This window comes from Vitis riparia, chromosome 16 (genome assembly GCF_004353265.1).
Source record: "Vitis riparia cultivar Riparia Gloire de Montpellier isolate 1030 chromosome 16, EGFV_Vit.rip_1.0, whole genome shotgun sequence".
Taxonomy (NCBI): domain Eukaryota; kingdom Viridiplantae; phylum Streptophyta; class Magnoliopsida; order Vitales; family Vitaceae; genus Vitis; species Vitis riparia.
In genome coordinates this window covers 13,040,505-13,060,058 of record NC_048446.1, presented here as the reverse complement: position 1 = coordinate 13,060,058, position 19,554 = coordinate 13,040,505, and the positions used below count along the sequence as shown (strand labels likewise).

The following is a 19,554-nucleotide window of genomic DNA, read 5'->3' as shown; positions in this document are numbered from 1 at the left end:
GCAGCATATTGGCAAGGTGGCTTATAAGCTGGAGCTTCCCCCAACAGCAGCAATCCATCCTGTTTTCCATGTCTCTCAGTTGCGACCTGCACATGGAGTCTCCTCTTCTTCACCAGTTTTACCTCCACAATTAACTCCGGAACTTGAACTTGTTGTGGAGTCGGATTTATTGCTAGATGTTCGTCCGAAAGCTCAAGGCCAGCCGGGTGAAGTTGAAGTGCTGTTGAAATGGAAGTCTTTGCCAGAATATGAAGCCACTTGGGAAGATTTTCATTTGATTCACCAACAATTTCCTGCTTTCCACCTTGAGGACAAGGTGAAAGTTTGGGGGGGAGGTAATGTTAGGCCACCTGTGCACTTCACCTACACTAGGCGTAAGAATAATTCTGGAATTGCAAGCAGTAGCTGACGTGGAAGGAATGATTGCAAATTCTGTTAGAAAGGAGGTGTTGGGTATTTGGTTGAGATTTTCTGTTAGGACCAGAGGGGTGAAGGGAATAAAAGGTGAGGTGGGATTTGGGGGAGAGGGGGAAAAAGAATGATATAGAATTAGGCTTGCCCATTTGGGAGAGAACTAAGCCTCTCGAAAGCTTGGATATTTCATTTCAGACATTAATACAGAAATACCAGTTATTCCTCTACTTTTTCTCTGCGTTTTCTGGTTAATTTCTTGCCTTGTGTGTATCAGCCTCCCAAGCGAAAAAACTCACTTTGGAAGGCACACTAGGGCTCCAGATCAAACCATGAGGGAAAAGGCCAGTTCTTCTTGAAGATAGATCATTATAGAGGGATTTAACTGAAAAAATCCCATTCGAAGTCACTTTCCACATCATTCTATCTTCCACATGAGGAATAAGCCTTGCACCTCGGATTGTCAAAAGAAGCCTCTCCACCTCCTCCACCTCCCAATCATTAAAGGGCTTGGAGAATCTAGGACTCCAAGCCCCTTCCCCTCCCGAAGAATCCCAAAACTCCTCTACCCAAGCCTCCTTAGAGAAGGCAACAGCATACAAGGAGGGAAAAGAATTGCATAAGGTGAAGTTCCCCCACCATTTATCTTTCCAAAATTTTACCCTTCTACCATTCCCCACTAAAAAAACGACTTTATTTTGCATAAGGGCACCTTCCTTCCTTATTTCCTTCCAAAATCCTACTCCATAACTCTCCCTAACTTCTCTAGACACCCAAGCCCCTTCTTCCTCCCCGAACTTCCTACTAATGACATGCCTCCAAAAGTTCTCCCTTTCATTCGCAAAACGCCAATTCCACTTGCAAAGAAGGGCCCTATTAAGGGTGGATAGACATCTAACTCCCAAGCCCCTCCCCCCCCCCCCCCCCCCCCCTTCCTTTTGTCCAAACAAATGGTATCCCAATTAACTAGGTGAGGCTTCCTCTCCAAAGCACCCCCTCCCCACAAGAAATCCCTTTGAATTTTTTCCAACCTTACACTAACCACTCTTGGCATTCGAAGTAAAGACATCAAGTATATGGGCATACTTGACAATGTACTCCGAATTAGAGTGATTCTCCCTCCTTTGGAAATAAATTGCCTCTTTCACAAGGCCAGCCGTTTCCGAAATCTCTCTTCCACCCCATCCCAAACAGCCACAGACTTGTGGTTCGCCCCCAAAGGAATCCCCAAATAAGAAGAAGGCAGTCTGCCCACTTTACAGCCAACCTCGAGAGCCAAAGTCTCCAAATTCTCCACTCTACCAACCGGAAAAATTTCGCTTTTGTCCAAGTTGATTCTCAAACCTGATATGGCTTCAAACCACATCAACAACCAGCTTAAGTGAACCATCTGATCTTCAGAAGCTTCACAAAACACTAACGTGTCGTCGGCAAACAGCAAATGAGAGACCAAAGCCCCATCCCCACCCCTTCCATTGACTCTACAGCCTGATAGGAACCCTCCCCCCACTGCTCTATGGATCAGCCTACTAAGGGCCTCCATTCCTATCACAAAAAGATAAGGGGATAGGGGATCCCCCTGACGCAGCCCCCTTGAACTGTTGAAATAGCCTTCCGGAGTGCCATTGACCAAGACTGAAAACGTTGCTGTAGATTTGCACTAGGAGATCCACCCAGTCCACTTCTCCCCAAATCCCATGCTTTGCAATACAAACAATAAAAAATTCCAGTTTATGTGATCGTATGCCTTCTCTAAGTCCAATTTACATAACACCCCACTCTCATTTCATTTCAACAAAGAATCTATTGCCTCATTGGCAATAAGGGCAGCATCGAGAATCTGTCTTCCTTCAACAAAGGCGTTTTAAGCTGAAGACACCACTTTGCCCACTACCTTCTTAAGCCTGTTAGCTAACACTTTTGCCAACAGTTTATACAATCCGCCCACCAAACTGATCGGTCTGAAGTCTCTAAGGTCCTCAGCGCCTGCTTTTTTTGGGATTAAGACCAGGAAGGTCAAATTCAGGCTCCTGACGAATCTGCCACGCTCGTGAAATTCTATCAAAAAACCCATAACCTCTTCTTTGACAAAATCCCAACAAAATTGTCAGAAACTAAGGGGGAAACCATCTAGACTCGGAGCCTTATCCCCGTTCAGGTCTGAAAGAGCCTGAAAAACCTCTTCCTCTGAAAATACCTCCTCCAATCTAGCTGCATCCTCATCTCCAATTCTATTAAAGTCCAAACCTTCCATAGATGGGTGCCAGCCCCCCGGGTCAGTCAACTGGTCCTTAAAAGCTCTAACCACACCCCCCTTTATCTCCTGCTCCTCTGTTAACCATACTCCGTCAACTTTAATCTTGGACAGGCAGTTTCTCCTTCTATGGGAGTTAGCCATTTTATGAAAAAAGTCTGTGTTTCTATCACCCTCCCTTAGCCATACTTCTCTTGATTTTTGTCACCAAGAAACCTCCTCCATTAGAGCCCATTTTTCGAAGTCCCCCTTTGCTACCTTTCTAGCTTCCAGTTCCTCCAATGATAAGGGGCGAAGCTTCTCCTGACCATCCCAGAAAATCACCTTGTCCAGGGCCAATTTCTTATTGATACCCACCTGCCCAAAAACATCCTTGTTCCACGACTTTAAAATAGCCTTCAAAGCCTTCAACTTCTCGGCAATGATGAAACTAAAAGAACCATTGAAACTTAGACTTTGCCACCACCCTTCAACAGGTCCTTAAAACCCTCCTCCTTAAGCCACATATTTTCAAACCAGAAAGGGACAGGACCTCTTCTAACCCCTCCCCCATCCAATAGAATAGGGAAGTGGTCGGACACAGGCCTAGGAAGAGTACACTGCACTGCCCCCTTAAAGTGACCCTCCCAATCCTCCGACACCAAGAAACGATCTAGCCTGGACATAGCTTGATTGTTCAACCCTCCGCTCCAGGTGAATGGACCCCCCTGAAGGGGGAGATCCCTCAAGTCCAGGTCATCAATCACTTCCGAAAATCTTCTCATTGAAGAAGACAACCTCCCCCCTCTTCTACTCTCATTCGGAAATCTGATCAAATTGAAGTCTCCTCCGATACACCAAGGATCGCTCCAGAGCCCGCGGATGGCCCCTAGCTCTTCCCAAAACAGCTCTCTATATCTCTTCAAGGTAGGGCCATACACTCCTGAAAAAATCCAACTAAATCCATCTTCACAGTTCTTGAACCGGCAAGAAATGGAGAAGAGACCCATAGGGAGGTAGAGATTTCTCACCTCCTATTCACAGGTGATACACTTCTTTTTTGTGATCCTGTCCAGATTAACTTACAAACATGGCTTGGGTTTTGCTTTGGTTTGAGGCTTCATCAAAGTTACAAATTAACTTGAACAAGAGCGAGCTTATTTCAACAGGGGGTGTCCCTAATTTGTAGAAGCTAGCATTAATGTCGGGTTGTGGAGTAGGAAAACATCTGCCACCTATTTGGGCCAACCCCTAGATACTCCCTTTTAAGGCTAAAGCTGTTTGGGATGTGGTGGAGGAAAGGTTCTTCAAAAACTGGCACTTTGGAAAAGGTAATACCTCTCAAAAGGAGGAAGATTTACATTGCTAAAGTGTCCTTTGTGCAGCCTACCAATTACTTCATGTCCCTTTTTGTTATTTCTAAATCGGTGGCTAAGAGATTAGAGAAAATCCAAAGGGATTTCCTTTGGAGAGGGGTTTTTGAGAAAAAAGCTCATCTAATGAATTGATCAATGATTTGCAAAGATGAAAAGAAAGGGGGTCTTGGTATTAAGGATTTGTCCATTATCAATAGGTAAATGGTGTTGGAGATTCACCTTGGAAAGAGATATGCTTTAGAGAAAGCCTATAGATGGACAGTTCGGAGAAGAATTAGGAGGTTGAAGCTCTCAGGTAGGGAGAGAAGGCAGTGGTGTTGGCTTGTGGAAGTCAATCAGAAAAGGATAGAGAGAATAATCAAATTCTGGCATGACGTGTGGTGTGATGACATGCCCTTAAAGGATTCTTTTCCATTATTATTTACCATTGTAGCTTCCAAGGAGGCATGAGTAGAAGATGTTCGGGAGGTTGAAGGAAGATGGTCACTTGGAACCTGTGTTTTCTCAAGAAATTTTCATGATTGGGAGATGGATTCTGTTGAGAATTTTATTCTAAAACTTTATGAGTTTGGTAGAAAAAGAGGAGAGGAAGATAAAATGATTTAGAATGCTAGCAAAAGAGGGATATTCTTGGTGAGGTCTTTCTATGATGCACTGGAAGTGGATGGTGAAGTGCCTTTCCCCTTAAAAATAGTATGAGGATCGTGGACTCCTACCAAAGTGAGTTTTTTTGCTTGGGAAACGATTTGGGGAAGTACACTAATTATGGACCAACTCAAAAGGAGAGGATGAGTTTTGGCAGGTTATTATTAAATGTGCAAAAATGCAGATGAATCAATAGATCATCTTCTCATTCACTGTGGGATAGCTAGAGAGTTATGACATTTTCTCTTCTCTTTTTCTTTGCATCTCATGGGTTCTCCTATTTTCGATGGACTTGTTAATTGGTTGTTAAGGAAGCTTTGTGGGCAAAAAGAGAAGGAAGGTTTGGAGAATAGCTCCTCTTTGCCTTTTCTGGACAATTTGGAAGGAATGAAACTGGAGAACCTTTGAAGGGAGCAACACACTATCCAATCTCTTAAGGACTCCCTTATTAATAGTTTGTATATGTGGTCTCAAGGCTATGTTCTAGTTGACGGTCAGATAGGTCAAAAAAATTTGTTAGATTTTATAGAATGGTTGTGCTCCAAGTCTTAAAGTAGGGTTATATCTATTGTAGTTGTTTTATTTTGTTTCTCACTTGTATACTTCCAATATACTATCTTCGCCACTTTTGTTTAACTTTGGCAATTTTCAGTAATTGATTTGATAATACAAGTAAAAGCTGCACTTTTCAGTAGGTCTCAATTAAAGAATTTTTTTTAAGATTTACTAGGATTCAAATAACTAACTAGGGCTAAATTTGATTTAAGTAGCCCAGACATGCAAATTACCTCTGTACCCCCACTAGGTATATTCACTTTTATCCTTTTTCAAATACACCTTAAGGGCTCACCCTCTTCATATACAGGGGGATATAATTTCTAGTCTAGCTTCCTGTAACACCCTCCCTATAGTCCTTACCTGCCTTGGACTTAAACAGCTAATTCAAGGTAACTTCCATTATGGCTCCTAAAAGGATTTTTACTTGAGAAGCATTTTCCATATTTGGGGATGGAGGCATGATGGCAAACTGCATAATCTTATGTTTGCACCTTTATTTGATTTATCACTTTCATGGTTGGTCTATGTGGTTTGTTCTTAAAACCTACTCCTTTCTTTTTATATCATTTTGGGGGCATTTATAAAATGCCCATAAAAATGTAAATGGTATCCTCATGAAAAACTCTGTTGCTGATTTTGGATCTTGAGGAATTAGAGCATTATAAGGGTTCAACTTAGTTTCAAAACAAATAGGGCAGAAGACTGAAGAGAAGGTAGTGAAGAGCCTGTACATGTATGCCAAACAAGGAACCCCTTGAATGATTCCAGGACAAGATTGGTTCTTGTCGATGCGGTCAAACCTTGAAAGGCAACACTGTCACTTCTAAGTGGGTGCTGGAGAAGATGGTAGGTTTCAGAAAACTAGTGGGATCTCATTTGAAGAATTAAAGTAGTAGGATGTCAATCTCTTCAAAATTCACAGGAAGACCCCTTGTCATTATAAAATAAACAATTGGACAAGCCAAGGATTTCAGGACCTAAGAAGCAACTTGTTTTTTAATAGCTGAGGTACCTTTTATAGATATATAAACATGATAAGAACACTCTCATATCACCAATAAAAAACATAAACTGTGACTCATCTCAAAGTGGTCAGCAGAAGTAGCTCCTCCTCCTGCTTCTTATTTATTTTTTTATTTAGTTTTATTTATTTTATTTTTTTATTTGTCATTTGTAGTTTTTTTCCTTCTCCCCCTTTTGTATTTATATACTAATCTAACCTGATAAAATTTTTTAAGAATTTTATATCAATTGTTCAAGAACCAGGCATAATGTAATCTAAATTTCACATAAACCAAGGACTATCCTGGAATGAGAATACAGCTTGACAATCAAGATTTACAAACTGCACAAAAACAACATAAGTTCAAGGAATTGCAGAACAAACCATAGAATATAAGCCAATTACAAATTAAATCATTCATTGCAACTCCATCAACACGTGCATGTCAAAGTTCATGTGTATATATAAATAAAGAAGAGAGATTACCAATTTAACAAGTAGAGCTTAGGCAGCGCACAGAGAGATGATCCAGTCATACTCTAAAGCTCACCATAAATTGTGAACAATTATATCATTGCCCATATGCTGATGTCCTCAATTCTGACCAATTTCAAACAATCCATCAAATGCAGGTCCCAATTTTCTAGAACCATAACTGATGTCACCTCCACTAGAGGAACAAAGGCTGGATGATTCTGAAAGAGCAGGAATAGAATCCTCACATCTTCTCATCTAGAACCAACTGTGAGTGAAAATAAGCTGTAGATCAGTTCATTTCATCATAAATCTCATGCCACAAAAATAAAAAATCGACACCAACTAGAAAACACTAAACCAGAACCACTATGAACTCAAGAAAAGTTAGGTTGATGGTATTGTAGCTATATTGCTCCCCTGAATGTAATGCAAATGAAAATAATGCCAAAAAAAAAAAAGAAAAAAAAAAGAAAGACATTTTGGAACCAATGAAGAATTCCTATCACAACATGAATTAAAGTATGATGGACTCTTACTCCTTTTTGTAATTAAAAAAAAAAAAGGAAGTTATGATGGATCAATCACATTTGCACACCCATGCTTCAAACATGGAGTTTACTTCTACAAGAGCAACCTAGAATCACTACTGTTGGATATGTCTGTCAAAGATACATGACGTTTTATTTTATTTTATTTTATTTATTTATTTATTTATTTTTTCTGATAGGCAAAAGCAATTGTATTAAAAAGAAAAGAGTATACACAATGTATACAAGCAACTAAAAAGCAAAAAGGCACGGATACACAAAAACAAACACCTTACAGAGTTCCTAACCAATCCAAAAAATCAAGCATTGACAAAGAGCCATCCCCAATATACAATGTAACCCAATCCCAAAATAGATACAAAAAAGAATTTTTAACAAAATAATCTAAACTTTCACAATTTTCAAAGGTTCTCCTATTTCTCTCCCTCCAAATGGCCTAAAAAAGGCATAAAAGAGCAACCTTCCAAGGTTTTTCCCTTTTTCTACCAACAAAAAAGCCTCCCCAACTCAAGAGCAACCCTCTCACCGAAAAGTACATCACCCATTGTATACCAAATAAACCAAAAATCAGCTGCCACGAAATACGAGTTTTCGGATAATGAAGAGGAATATGATCACTGGCTTCCTCTTCTTCTTTGCACATGTAGCATCTGTTAGGTATCTTCCAACACCTCTTTCCAAGTTGATCCAAAGTCAAAATCTTGCCCTAAGTTGCCTCCTAAGCAAAGAAGCTAACTCTAATAGGAGCCTATGCTATGAGAGAAAGGATCCGCTCCCTGCTAGCCAAGGAGGAGTAGAAGGACTTAACAAAGAAAACACCACTCTTTGTGTCCGCCCACTTTACTAAGTCCTTTGAATCCATAGAAAGGGAATGATCATGCAACCTCTCAAAGAAGTTATCTACTTCCTCTAACTCTCAATCATTCAATTGTATAATAAACCTAGGATTTCAAGTACCACTGTCCCAAACATCAACCACCCAAGCATCTTTAGAGGAAGCTATAGAAAAAAGATCCAAGAAAGCATCCCGCAACAACAAATCCCCGCACCATCTATCCTTCCAGAACTTTACCTTGTTCCCTGATCTAACCCTGAAGTGAGTTCAACTTTGAAATCCTCTCAACCATTTCTGGTTGCCTTCCAAAACCCCACTCCATGCCTCTCTCTCACCTCATTCATGCACCAACCCCCATCTTCTTGCTTATACTTGCAAACAATTACCTATTTCCACAGAGGATTTCTTTCAGTCACAAATCTCCACAACCACTTACCCAAAAGGGCCTTATTAAAAGTCCCAAGGTTTCTAAATCCCAACCCCCCTTTCACTTTTTTTGAGCAAACAACCAACCAGCTCAACAGATGGGGCTTGTTAACCAAAGCTCCTCCACCCCAAAGGAAATCCCTTTGAATCTTTTACAATCTAGCTGCTACCCTCTTAGGGATGATAAAGAGAGACATACAGTAAATCGGTAAGCTAGATAAGGTGTTATTAATCAAAGTCTGTCTTCCGCCTTTTGATAGCTATTGTCGCTTCCACCAAAGATGCATAATGTTTAATGTGTATTAGTAATATTTCCACTGTCTCGATACTGTTTTTTATGGAAAATTATCAGGGATTACATTTGACACATGGTTTGTAATTCTATAAATTTCAGTCAGTTTGAAAACTGATGAATGGCCAAATACAGAACTCCACTAGGTCAATGTGATTCTACTGGTTAAAATATATTATTGAAAATAAGGAAAACCATGGTTATTCAGGATGATGAAGAAAAACAAGAAAGAAGAACAAGTACTACTTTGAATGGAAAACTAATTCAAATCTATGAATGAGAAATATCAAAAACCAACAGTTTAGCATTTGGATCACTCATAAAAGTGGAAGCATTCCATTTTGTTTTCACTGACAGTCAAAAGCACAAAACTCTAATAAGTTCTGACTGGTTTTTTGTGGTTAGTTTTTTTTTCTTTTCTTCCAATCCCAAATCTGACACTGCTTCTCCTCTCTCGGCTTTTGCAGTTGCACTATGAAGCCAAGAGTTTCAATGAAACCTAGCCAACTAAACCAAGTTACTCAGGTTCATCTGTATTTTTAAGAAACCAGTTTAATGAAAAATAACAAGAAGCATTGGTTTTACCTCACCTGTTGGAGACGAGACTGCGTCCAGGCCTAACCAGATCAATTTAACTATAGAGAAATTTGAGCAGGTACATGATTTTGGAAAGACTGTAAATTTTGATAAAATTTTAATGCATCAAAACAAGAAAAGGGAGTCATTCCTCATACCTTCCTCCATTGCTTATCTAAGCCCTGAATGTTCCATCCCAATAGGAGATTTAACTGAATGTAGAAAATATCCATTGCAACCCAAAAATTACCAATAACATGTCCCACAGCAATTTGTTTCTATTAAAATGAATTAAAATGTGACTGGCTGACTACTTACTGGCTGCACAAATACTACATCTGTTCACTATCGTCTACTCTCCTCATAAGGAGATCAATGGTTTGGATCTTTCCCTACACCACCTCCTAGGTAAAGAAACGGGTCTCAATGGGACATAGGTGCACTAAACTTCTTGAGCAGGAACAACCCTAACTTGTCAACACATAAGGAGTTATAAAAAGATTTCACTTCGGAATTTCCCCTTCTTTCCTCCCTCTACAATGAACAGCAATCCAAAAGTTTCTCTCACCTAAAACTTGCACCATCCAACTCTCCAGACTTGCATTGGATGATCTTCCTCCATAAACTGTCACTCTCATAAGCATATCTCTACAACCATTTTCTGAGCATAGCACTATTTAAAACATCCAACTTTCTAATTTCTAAGCCTCCAAACTCCTTATCCTTGCATGCCATTGCCCAATACACTAGGTGCACCTTTCTCCTCTCTAATTAACTCCACAAAAAAAAAAAAAAAAAAAAAAAAAATTCTGTCTTCTCCATTGACAGAGGACATCAAATCCCAACATGATTATCAAGTCAAATAGGAGTAATTAACTCTCAAATTACCAAGGAAACTTGCAACTTGTGGTACTAAATTATTTGAGACTTCCTTCTAATTTCTGAGTTTTGAAAGCTGTTGAGCTCATCAATAAGTTTGGTGGGAGAAATAGGTTTCAAAAATGTTGGTGTGAGATCTTTGATCAACTATTCAGAATTTCAATCTAATAGAAATATTTTGAGAGTTTTCCTTTTCCAAATCCAGAATTCTTTTCATAGGTTAGACATGTTCTCCCTTTTTTTTTTCTCTTGCTTCATGCTGGTCAATTGGTGTTAGAGTGAGGATTTTTTTGGCTTGATGGCTAACAATGTGATCAAAGGTAGGCCCCCTAATGAAGGTGATCATGGAGTAGAAGCTATTGGGATGGTGATTGACAGGTCAGGACATTAATCGGATGAGATTCATGATCTGCTGGTCCAACAAAACTTGAATGTTGCCAGTGGGAAAAAGAATAATGCTAAAGGGGTTGTCTTGGAGGATCCTGTTGACAGACTTGTTCATAGGAATAGACCTATTCCTGCCTGCCCGTGTTGACAACCTTTACACGAAGAAGACTCTTAACTCTAATGAAGATGGTGGGAATGTAGTTTCAGCATGCAAGGAGAAACAAAGAATTTCAAGAGTATAGACTGAAGGCAGGAATTCCCACTTTCAAGAAGGAATCTGGATGTGAAGGATTTTTCAGCATTGATTTCTGAAGTAGAGTGATTTTTTTACCTGATGGAGGTACCAGAGGGGAAGATGGAGAAACTTGTTGCTTTTTGGTTAAAGGGCGGAGCTGCAATATGATGAGATCAACTGCAAAGGAATAGGCAGTATCTCAATGATTTGAGATTGTTTCCAGAGAAAGGATTGGATTGTGGAGAATTGATTTTTTTTTTTTTTTTGATAAGTAAATGAATTTCATTAAAAAAAAGGGGGAAAGAGACGCTAAAATAGCGACTCTAAGTATACAAAACCTATACACCCGCCATCAAAGGCCAAAAGACAAAAAACCTATAGCCACAAGCCTACTTAGAGCCCAACCAATCAATAAAATTAGCTATAGTTAGAGGGCAATCGTCTATGAACAACTTAGCCTCAGCCCATAAAGTAAGAATAAAAGATTGTTTCAATCTCTGAATTGACACCGACTCATCCTTGAATGCCAAACGATTCCTCTCCTTCCAAACCGTCCAAAAAATGTGAAGAGGAGCAGCTCTCCACACCTTCTTGCGGTCTTTACCCATGAAGAAGCCATTCCAACTCAGAAGGGTCTCTCTAACTGAAAAGGGCAAAACCCAAGACACCCCAAATAAGGCAAAGAGAAGATCCCATAAAGCCCTCGTCCTGGAACAATGAAGAAGGAGGTGGTTTATGGTCTCCTCTTTCTCAAGACACATAAAACATCTGTTCGCCAAGGCCCATCCTCTTTTCTGGACTAGATCCAATGTTAAAGCTTTGCCCCACGTGGCCTCCCATGCAAAGAAACAAATCTTGGGCTGCACATTCGCATTCCAAATAAAGCTTGAAGGAAACAAAGATGAACCACCCGCTTCAAGAGCTATATAAAGAGACTTGACCGAGAATTTACCGCTCTTGGTTTCAGTCCACGATACCATATCCTCCACATCCTCAATAACTCTTTTACTCTGAATCCTCTCCATAAATCTTTCTGCCTCCTCAACCTCCCAGTCATTAAACGCTCTTAAAAAACAGGGGTTCCAACCCCCCCAACCCCCCTCAGCCAAAGGATCCCATATATCTGCCACCCTCGCTTCCTTCTCAACCGTCACAGCAAAAAGAGAGGGGAAGGTCATACACAGAGGAGACTCCCCACACCATCTATCCCTCCAGAAGCTCACCCTTCTTCCATTACCAACTATGAAAGCCATCCTATCACTCACCAACTTCCAATCCGCCCTAATTCCTTTCCACAAACCCAAACCATGAGCCTCTCTCACTTCCCGCGAGCACCATCCCCCTCTAGCTTCTCCATACTTCCCTCTAATCACTTGATTCCACAAAGCCTCTCTCTCATTTGCGAAACGCCAATTCCACTTAGCAAGAAGAGTCTTGTTAAGGAGGGATAGGCTTTTGACCCCCAAGCCTCCTTTCACCTTGCTTAAACACACCAACTCCCATCTTACTAAATGGGGCTTATGCTCCAGGTTGCCCCCACCCCATAGGAAATCCCTTTGAATTTTCTCTAATCTTCGTCTAACTGAGCTTGGTAAACACAACAATGACATTAAAGAGATGGGTAAATTCGATAAAGTACTACGAATGAGAGTCGCCCTTCCTCCCTTGGACAAATATTGTCTCTTCCACATAGTTAACCTTCTTCTGAAGCGCTCTTCCACTCCATCCCAAACTGTGACTGACTTAAAAGGAGCACCCAGGGGCATCCCCAAATAGGTAGTTGGAAGACTACCCATACTACATCCAAACTCCTCAGCAAGATCATCCATACTCTCCACCCTCCCTACTGGAATTAATTCACTTTTTTCCAAATTTATCCTCAATCCAGAAACAGCCTCAAACCACATGAGAAGCCAACTGAGGTACGTCAACTGATCTTGAGAAGGTTTACAAAACACCAGTGTATCATCAGCAAACAGCAAGTGGGAAATTAGGACCCCTTCTTCGCTCCGACCTTTTACCCTACAACCAGATAAAAAATCTCCCTCTACTGCCCTTTTAATGAAAACACTAAAGACCTCCATAGCAATGACAAAGAGGTAGGGGGAAAGGGGATCACCCTGCCTCAAACCCCTGGAGCTTTGAAAATAGCCCGTAGGGGTTCCATTGATCATCACTGAGAAGCTTGCAGTGGATATACACCACCGAATCCACCTAATCCATTTCTCCCCAAAGCCCATTTTCTTCATGATTGTGAGAATAAAGTTCCAGTCCACTTTATCATACGCCTTCTCTATGTCCAATTTGCACAAAATGCCGCTCTCATTATTCTTAAGGGTCGAATCAATGGCTTCATTGGCTATCAACACTGCATCTAGGATTTGTCTACCTTCCACAAACGCCCCTTGAGCTTTTGAGACCACCTTTCCAACCACTTTTTTTAGCCTATTGGCTAATACCTTGGCTAGCCACTTGTACAAGCTTCCCACCAAGCTTATAGGCCTATAATCCCCTAAAGCTTCAGCCCCTGCTTTTTTTGGAATTAAGACCATAAATGTTGCATTTAGGCTTTTAACAAATTTGCCATTTTCGTGAAACTCCTTAAAGAAGCTCATCACATCAGCCTTCACGAAATCCCAAGCAAAAATCCAAAAGGCCATAGAGAATCCATCTGGCCCCGGGGCTTTATCCCCATTACAGCCTTCTAGGGCGTCAAGCACCTCCTCTTCCATAAAAGGAGACTCCAATGCACTGACGTCCAAAGGCTCTAACATCTCAAACTGCAGCCCAGAAACAGAAGGTCTCCATTCCCCCGGATTAGACAACAACGTCCTAAAAGCATTGGCGATCCCTTCCCTGATATCATTTTCCTCCGTGAGCCACGCTCCGTTAATCTTAATTCTGTCCACATTATTCCTCCTCCTATGTGCGTTGGCCATTTTGTGGAAAAAACCGGTATTTCTATCTCCCTCTTTCAGCCACACTTCCCTGGATTTTTGCCTCCACGTGATTTCTTCAAGAATCGGGAAGTGATCGGACACGGGTCTTGGAAGGAGAAACTGCCTCGCATCTCCAAAATGGCTATCCCACTCCTCATTAACCAGAAAACGATCCAACCTTGAAGAAGACTGATTACTCGCTCCTCCAGTCCATGTAAAAGGGCCCCCCACCATGGGCAGGTCCTTTAACTCCAGATCTTCTTTCACTTCTGCGAACCTTGAATGTAGGATGATAATCTTTAGTAACTCCCTTTCAATCTTCCATTATACATAGTTTCTTTCATTTATTTTACATTTTTAAGGCCACTACAGAAGCATCTTCCCATATCCGTCATACCATTACAAGGAAATCGTATGTGTTTGATTATTAACTTAACCATTATATGGAATTGAGGAAAAGACAAAAGAAGATAGAATTAGAAATTCATACATGCTCAAGAACTAGGAGGTAGCATCTCTGAGTGACAAACAAAACTCAGCTTAGATGGCTTGGTTATGGGCAACAAATCAAAGACTTAATAATTTAACTGTGAACTTAACAATTAAGTGTTAGAATTAGTCAAAGTTGAGTTGCTACCAATAAACGTATTCTAACAAAATAGGCTGAATGAAAAGTTTCAAAAAAAAAAAAAAAAAAAGGCATCTCTTAACAGCACAAGACAAAAAAAAGTTTAGTAACAAGCATAATGCTTTAGAGTCTACAGTCGTAAACATTATCCGATATCCCACTGTCCATAGACCACATAAACATTGAGGGAAAAAGAAGTCTGTATGCAAATCATCCTTGTGGCTTAAATTCAAGTCACATCTCTGACAATCTTAATAATTTTTTATATATGCAGTCTTACCCAAAGTAAGTGACAAGAGACCACCCTTGGTATAAAACTTGAATAAAAGGTATGAAACATGTGATAAGTAATATCTGAAGGATTAGTTTTTAGATTGAGAATGCACTGCCCCGAACCCAGGTGGATTAAGTCACCTAGGGTGCATTAATTGGTTTTCATGGTCAAAATCATTTTAGTCAACTTCCCCCTTTACTTGAATCCTCAATTGTTATGATCTCTAAATTCCTAAGTATCATTTTCCCTTATTCATTTCCTTTCTTGTATTACAACTCACACATGCTAACATCCTCACTTCAGCTACACTCATTTTTAACATGTTTTCTTAACTGTCCAACATTTAATATGATAAAGCATAGCTGACCTTATAGCCATCTAATAAATCTTACAATTTTTTTCCTTATAAATTACTTAGTATGATCATATAATACACGTAATTTCCAATCCATTCACCATGCTCCATTTTTATGGACTCATTTTCCTCAATCTTGCATGATTGATCCAGAATAACAAACATGGTCACTTCTATGTAGCTTTTGGCCATCTGTCTTCAGTAAGCCTTTGTTTCCACTTACACAATGACCTAAAATCTTTGTTCTTAGGCTAGTTATCTCTTCATCATACATGTCCTGAGACACAACAATACATCTGATAGTTCTTAAATTTTTTCATACCCACCATATTATCTCCACAAAGTTCCAATGATACCTTTTCTAGCTCAATAAATACCATATAATCTTTCTTCTTATTGTAAACTTTTAGAGTAATCGCTTGAGCAAGAGCATAACTTCCATGGTTGATTTTCCCAGCATAAAATTGAACTCATTTTACAATTACACTGTTTTACGTCTTATTATTTGCTTGACTGCTCTCCCCCTGTCTTATGTTGTATGTCTATACAGTTGCAAGGCTCGAAAAACCTAGATTGCCCCTCTCCAACATTGATTGGGATGCAAATCAATGATTCCTTAATAATTATAATAGATTTCCTTGTCTCATTGGTCAGATGTGGCTTGAGTCTTGCCAAAACATCTTAAATATCTTCTTGCCCATATTTGCTTTTCCATTTATTTTGTTTTGAATCTCATCGGCACAATGGTCTGACTGCAAGTAATCACATTTATTGGGCATTAGAACTATAGGCCTCAATCAAATTATACTCTACTAAATGCATAGCAGATTCTTAATCAATGCCAATCTAAAACTCAACTCCACAGTCAGAACTAATAACACTAGGCTCAATTGAGTGAGATTTCTTGTTTCACCACCTCCAAAATCAGATTTAAAAACTTTAATTTTATTATGTTTTCCATTTTTTTTCTCTACAGTTCTGAGCAAACAAACAGACACAAATGCTATAAATTTAAATTCCTTTTCGTCTGGACTGTTACTCCATTTTCAGGGAACCAAACAAAACCCTCAAAGCATACCACGTTTTCCCATTTAAAAAAAATAAAAAATAAAAAACACTCTCCAAAGCAGATGAAATATTCCAATCCAGAAGCCCTTCAAAGATCAAACATTTGATAAAAAAAAAAAATGATCAATTGGTGCATTTTCATTTTAAATATAGGAAACAATGTGAAGAAATCTAGAGAGAAATTGAAAGAAAAAATTTCTGAGTCCAACATACCAGACGTTGGTGTATTGGAGCGATTTTGTGTAGGAAGAGATAGCGGATTCTGTTGTGTTCTTGATACTTGTCCTTGAGTGAGAGGAGAAGAGAAAAACACCAGCAAAAGAAAAAGAAAGAGAAAAGAAGGAACAACTGCTTTAATAAGAAAGCTTCCTGACGCGCATATGAGGAGCGTGGAGAAGACGCGAATGATGAGTGGCAGGTACGAAGGCCCACCATTTGCGCCGCATGGTCCGAGGGTTGAGTCAGCTTCCCGCCAAAAGAAGCCTCATTTTCATATATTATATAATTAAAATATTCTCAAATTTGGAGAACCAGAACTTTAGAAGTAAGAATTAATGTCCAATATTTTAAATAAATAAAAGGAAATTATCCTCACTCCTTGATATTGAAACAAATTAAATAAATATTGATATAATGTAATAATGATATTAATTTATTTTACCTACTTAAATAAATGCTAAGTCATCTTTTGCAGCTAATGTATGTGTTTAAGTTTCTTAATGTATGTGTTTAAAATTAATTCCCGAGCTTATACTAATTTTGGGATTTTAGCTTTAGATGATGTGATATATAGGATTATGCCACATGCATGGATGATAATATAACTAAGGTAGAGAATTATTGATTTGGATCTTTCATTTCTTAGAGATCTTAATTGCTTGACCTTTAAAGCTAATCCCAACCGTCAAAAGCCAAATCCAAAGGGTAAGATTAAATTTAGCCTTGATCCCACGGTTAATATGTGATTTCAATGGTTATTTGAAGATCCAATGGTCATTTTTCATTCAAATTTTAATCTAATGACCAAGAATGAATTTTAACATTAAAATGACCATTCAACTTCTATTTTGCCCCAAAATTTTTCTATATATATTTCATTCTCAATTTATTTTAGGGAGAATTGTGTTTTGGGCCCAGCTGGGCCCAAAAATTAACATTTGGTCCTCCAACCACTCATATTTAAACCCAAGGATATGAGATAATAATTAACAAAAATACCCACTTGACTCATTTTTGTCTTTATTCTACTACTTGTCACTCTTCTTTCTTATTTAACCATTTTTGGATTTTTCATTTTTTTAAAACTCTTTTATAAATAATTGAAAAATTACATTAATTTTTTTTTAAATTATAAATAAATAAAAATTATATTAACGATTCAAAGACTATTTTGGAAAATATTTTCTAAAAAAATATTAATTTAAATAAATAAAAATTATCTTTTACATTTATTTTTATAGTTTACATTTTAGAAGTAAATAATTTAATGATTAAAATACCATTTAAAATAAATATATTCACTATTTTAATTTTTTTTATACTAAAAAGTATTTTAAAGTTATTTTTTTACTATTATAAAATAAAAAGTTCAATTTTTTTTTTTAATATTCTTCCTTCCTTATTTTAATAACTTTTTGAACATGACTTTTAGTAATAAGTTATATGAAATGCTACAAATTTGTTTATTAAGGATTTTTTTTTTAATGATTTGAATTAATTGAAAATTTATTAAAATAAAAAATAAAAATAAAAATAAAGAAAGTGGATGGATTGAGAGTTTTTATTTTAAGTACTCGATTAAAATGATGATGGATGGAGAGTTTTTATTTTAAGTACTCAATTAAAATATTTTCATATGACCTAATTTTAGAAGTGGATTATATCAATGCATAGTAGAGATTTATTTATTTATTTTTATATAAAAAGAGTTGAAAGGTATATTTACTTGTTTTAGATGAAAACAAATAACTAAAAATTATATAGATTATATTTGAGTTTGGTTTTAAAATATTTTTCTAGTTTTTATTTTTATTTTCTATATTGTCTCTTTTTGAAAATACGTTTAAGTTATGACAAATATGAAATTTGTGTCATTGTACAAGAGTATTACACTAATTGTACAAGGGAAATGTGCTAAGTGTACAAGGGTGTATAAGGCTCCTAATAGGTTTTGTACGATTTTTAAAGAACTTGAATTTGATATTAAGACGATTATTGATAGTTTTTTTTTTTCTTTTTTTTACCAAACTATTTCATTAAGACATTCCCTACAAAAATTAACACATAAGAAATAAAATTTTGAGTTATTTGAGTTATTGTATAAGGGTATTACACTAACTGTACAAGACAAATTTATTAATTGTACAAGGGTGTACAAAATTACTTTTTGTTATGGATTTCAAGTGATTTTGAAAAACTTTCCTATTTTTTTCCACTCAAAGATTTTTCCCCCACTCAAATTCTCTCACTCAAGAATTGTTTTGAATTTTATTTTTAAACTTCATCATCAAAATTTTGTAATTTTTTTTTGTAGTTTTAGCAATGTTCTTTCTTTTCACTATTTTTTTTTTTTTTTTTTTGTGAAATTTTATCCAAATGAATCTATATTTAAAATTATAATCATATTTATCAAAATTTTTACTTAAATTATCTTTAATTCTTTTAATATATTTATACTCATTTATTTAAAAAATGAAAAGCTATTTTTTTTTTTTTTTTTTTTGTGTAAACATGTTCTATTACCTTTCAAGTAAAAAATTAGATAAGTTTGAAAGTCAATAAATAAAAAAATTAAATACCGCTTTCAATAATTTTTAGATAAAATTTTATATAATATATTTTATTTGAAACTTAATTTTTGAAGTTTAACTAAAAAAATTGTATTGACAATTTTCTTGTTGTGGGTCAAAATACTTTACATTAATCTATCTAGATAAGAAAAATTATTAATATAATATTAGAACTTCATATCTTAGTTATTTTTTTTCAACAAATTTATCTTTTTAAAAATTTTAAACTAAAAACATTAAAAATTAAAAAGCTATATATATATATATATATATAATAAAGTGAAGTGGTAGTTAATTTTAAAATTTTTAAAAATATGGTTAATGTAGAAAATATAAAAAATAATTAAAAATAAGAGAAAAATATAGATGAAAGGGTAATAAAAAATTAAAATTAAACTAAAAGATAAAAAATATTTGAATGAAAAATCCCAAAATTTTTATCATTGCTTTTAATAAGAGCAAAAAGATTCAATATCTTTAAAAATGAAAAATAAAAAAATATTATTGCTTTTTATTTGACATAAAATAGAAATATATATTGGAATAAAAAGGAAAAAAAAAAGTTAGAAATGAGTCATATTTAATAGGGAATAGAAAAGAAAAAAAAAAACACAAAAAAA

General features: G+C 36.9%; 1 protein-coding gene across 1 annotated transcript in view; it reads right to left on the bottom strand.

The window, feature by feature from the left end:
- The window catches only part of LOC117933620 (L10-interacting MYB domain-containing protein-like), a 32,335-nt gene extending 15,885 nt beyond the window's left edge, over positions 1-16,450 (bottom strand). Inside the window, exons 1-2 of the mRNA XM_034855073.1 lie at positions 16,359-16,450; positions 6,713-6,968 (exon numbers count right to left, since the gene is read on the bottom strand). The gene's annotated coding sequence lies outside the window, so the exon portion shown is untranslated. The remainder of the gene's footprint in view (positions 1-6,712; positions 6,969-16,358) is intronic.
- Between the last annotated feature and the right edge of the window lie 3,104 nt (positions 16,451-19,554).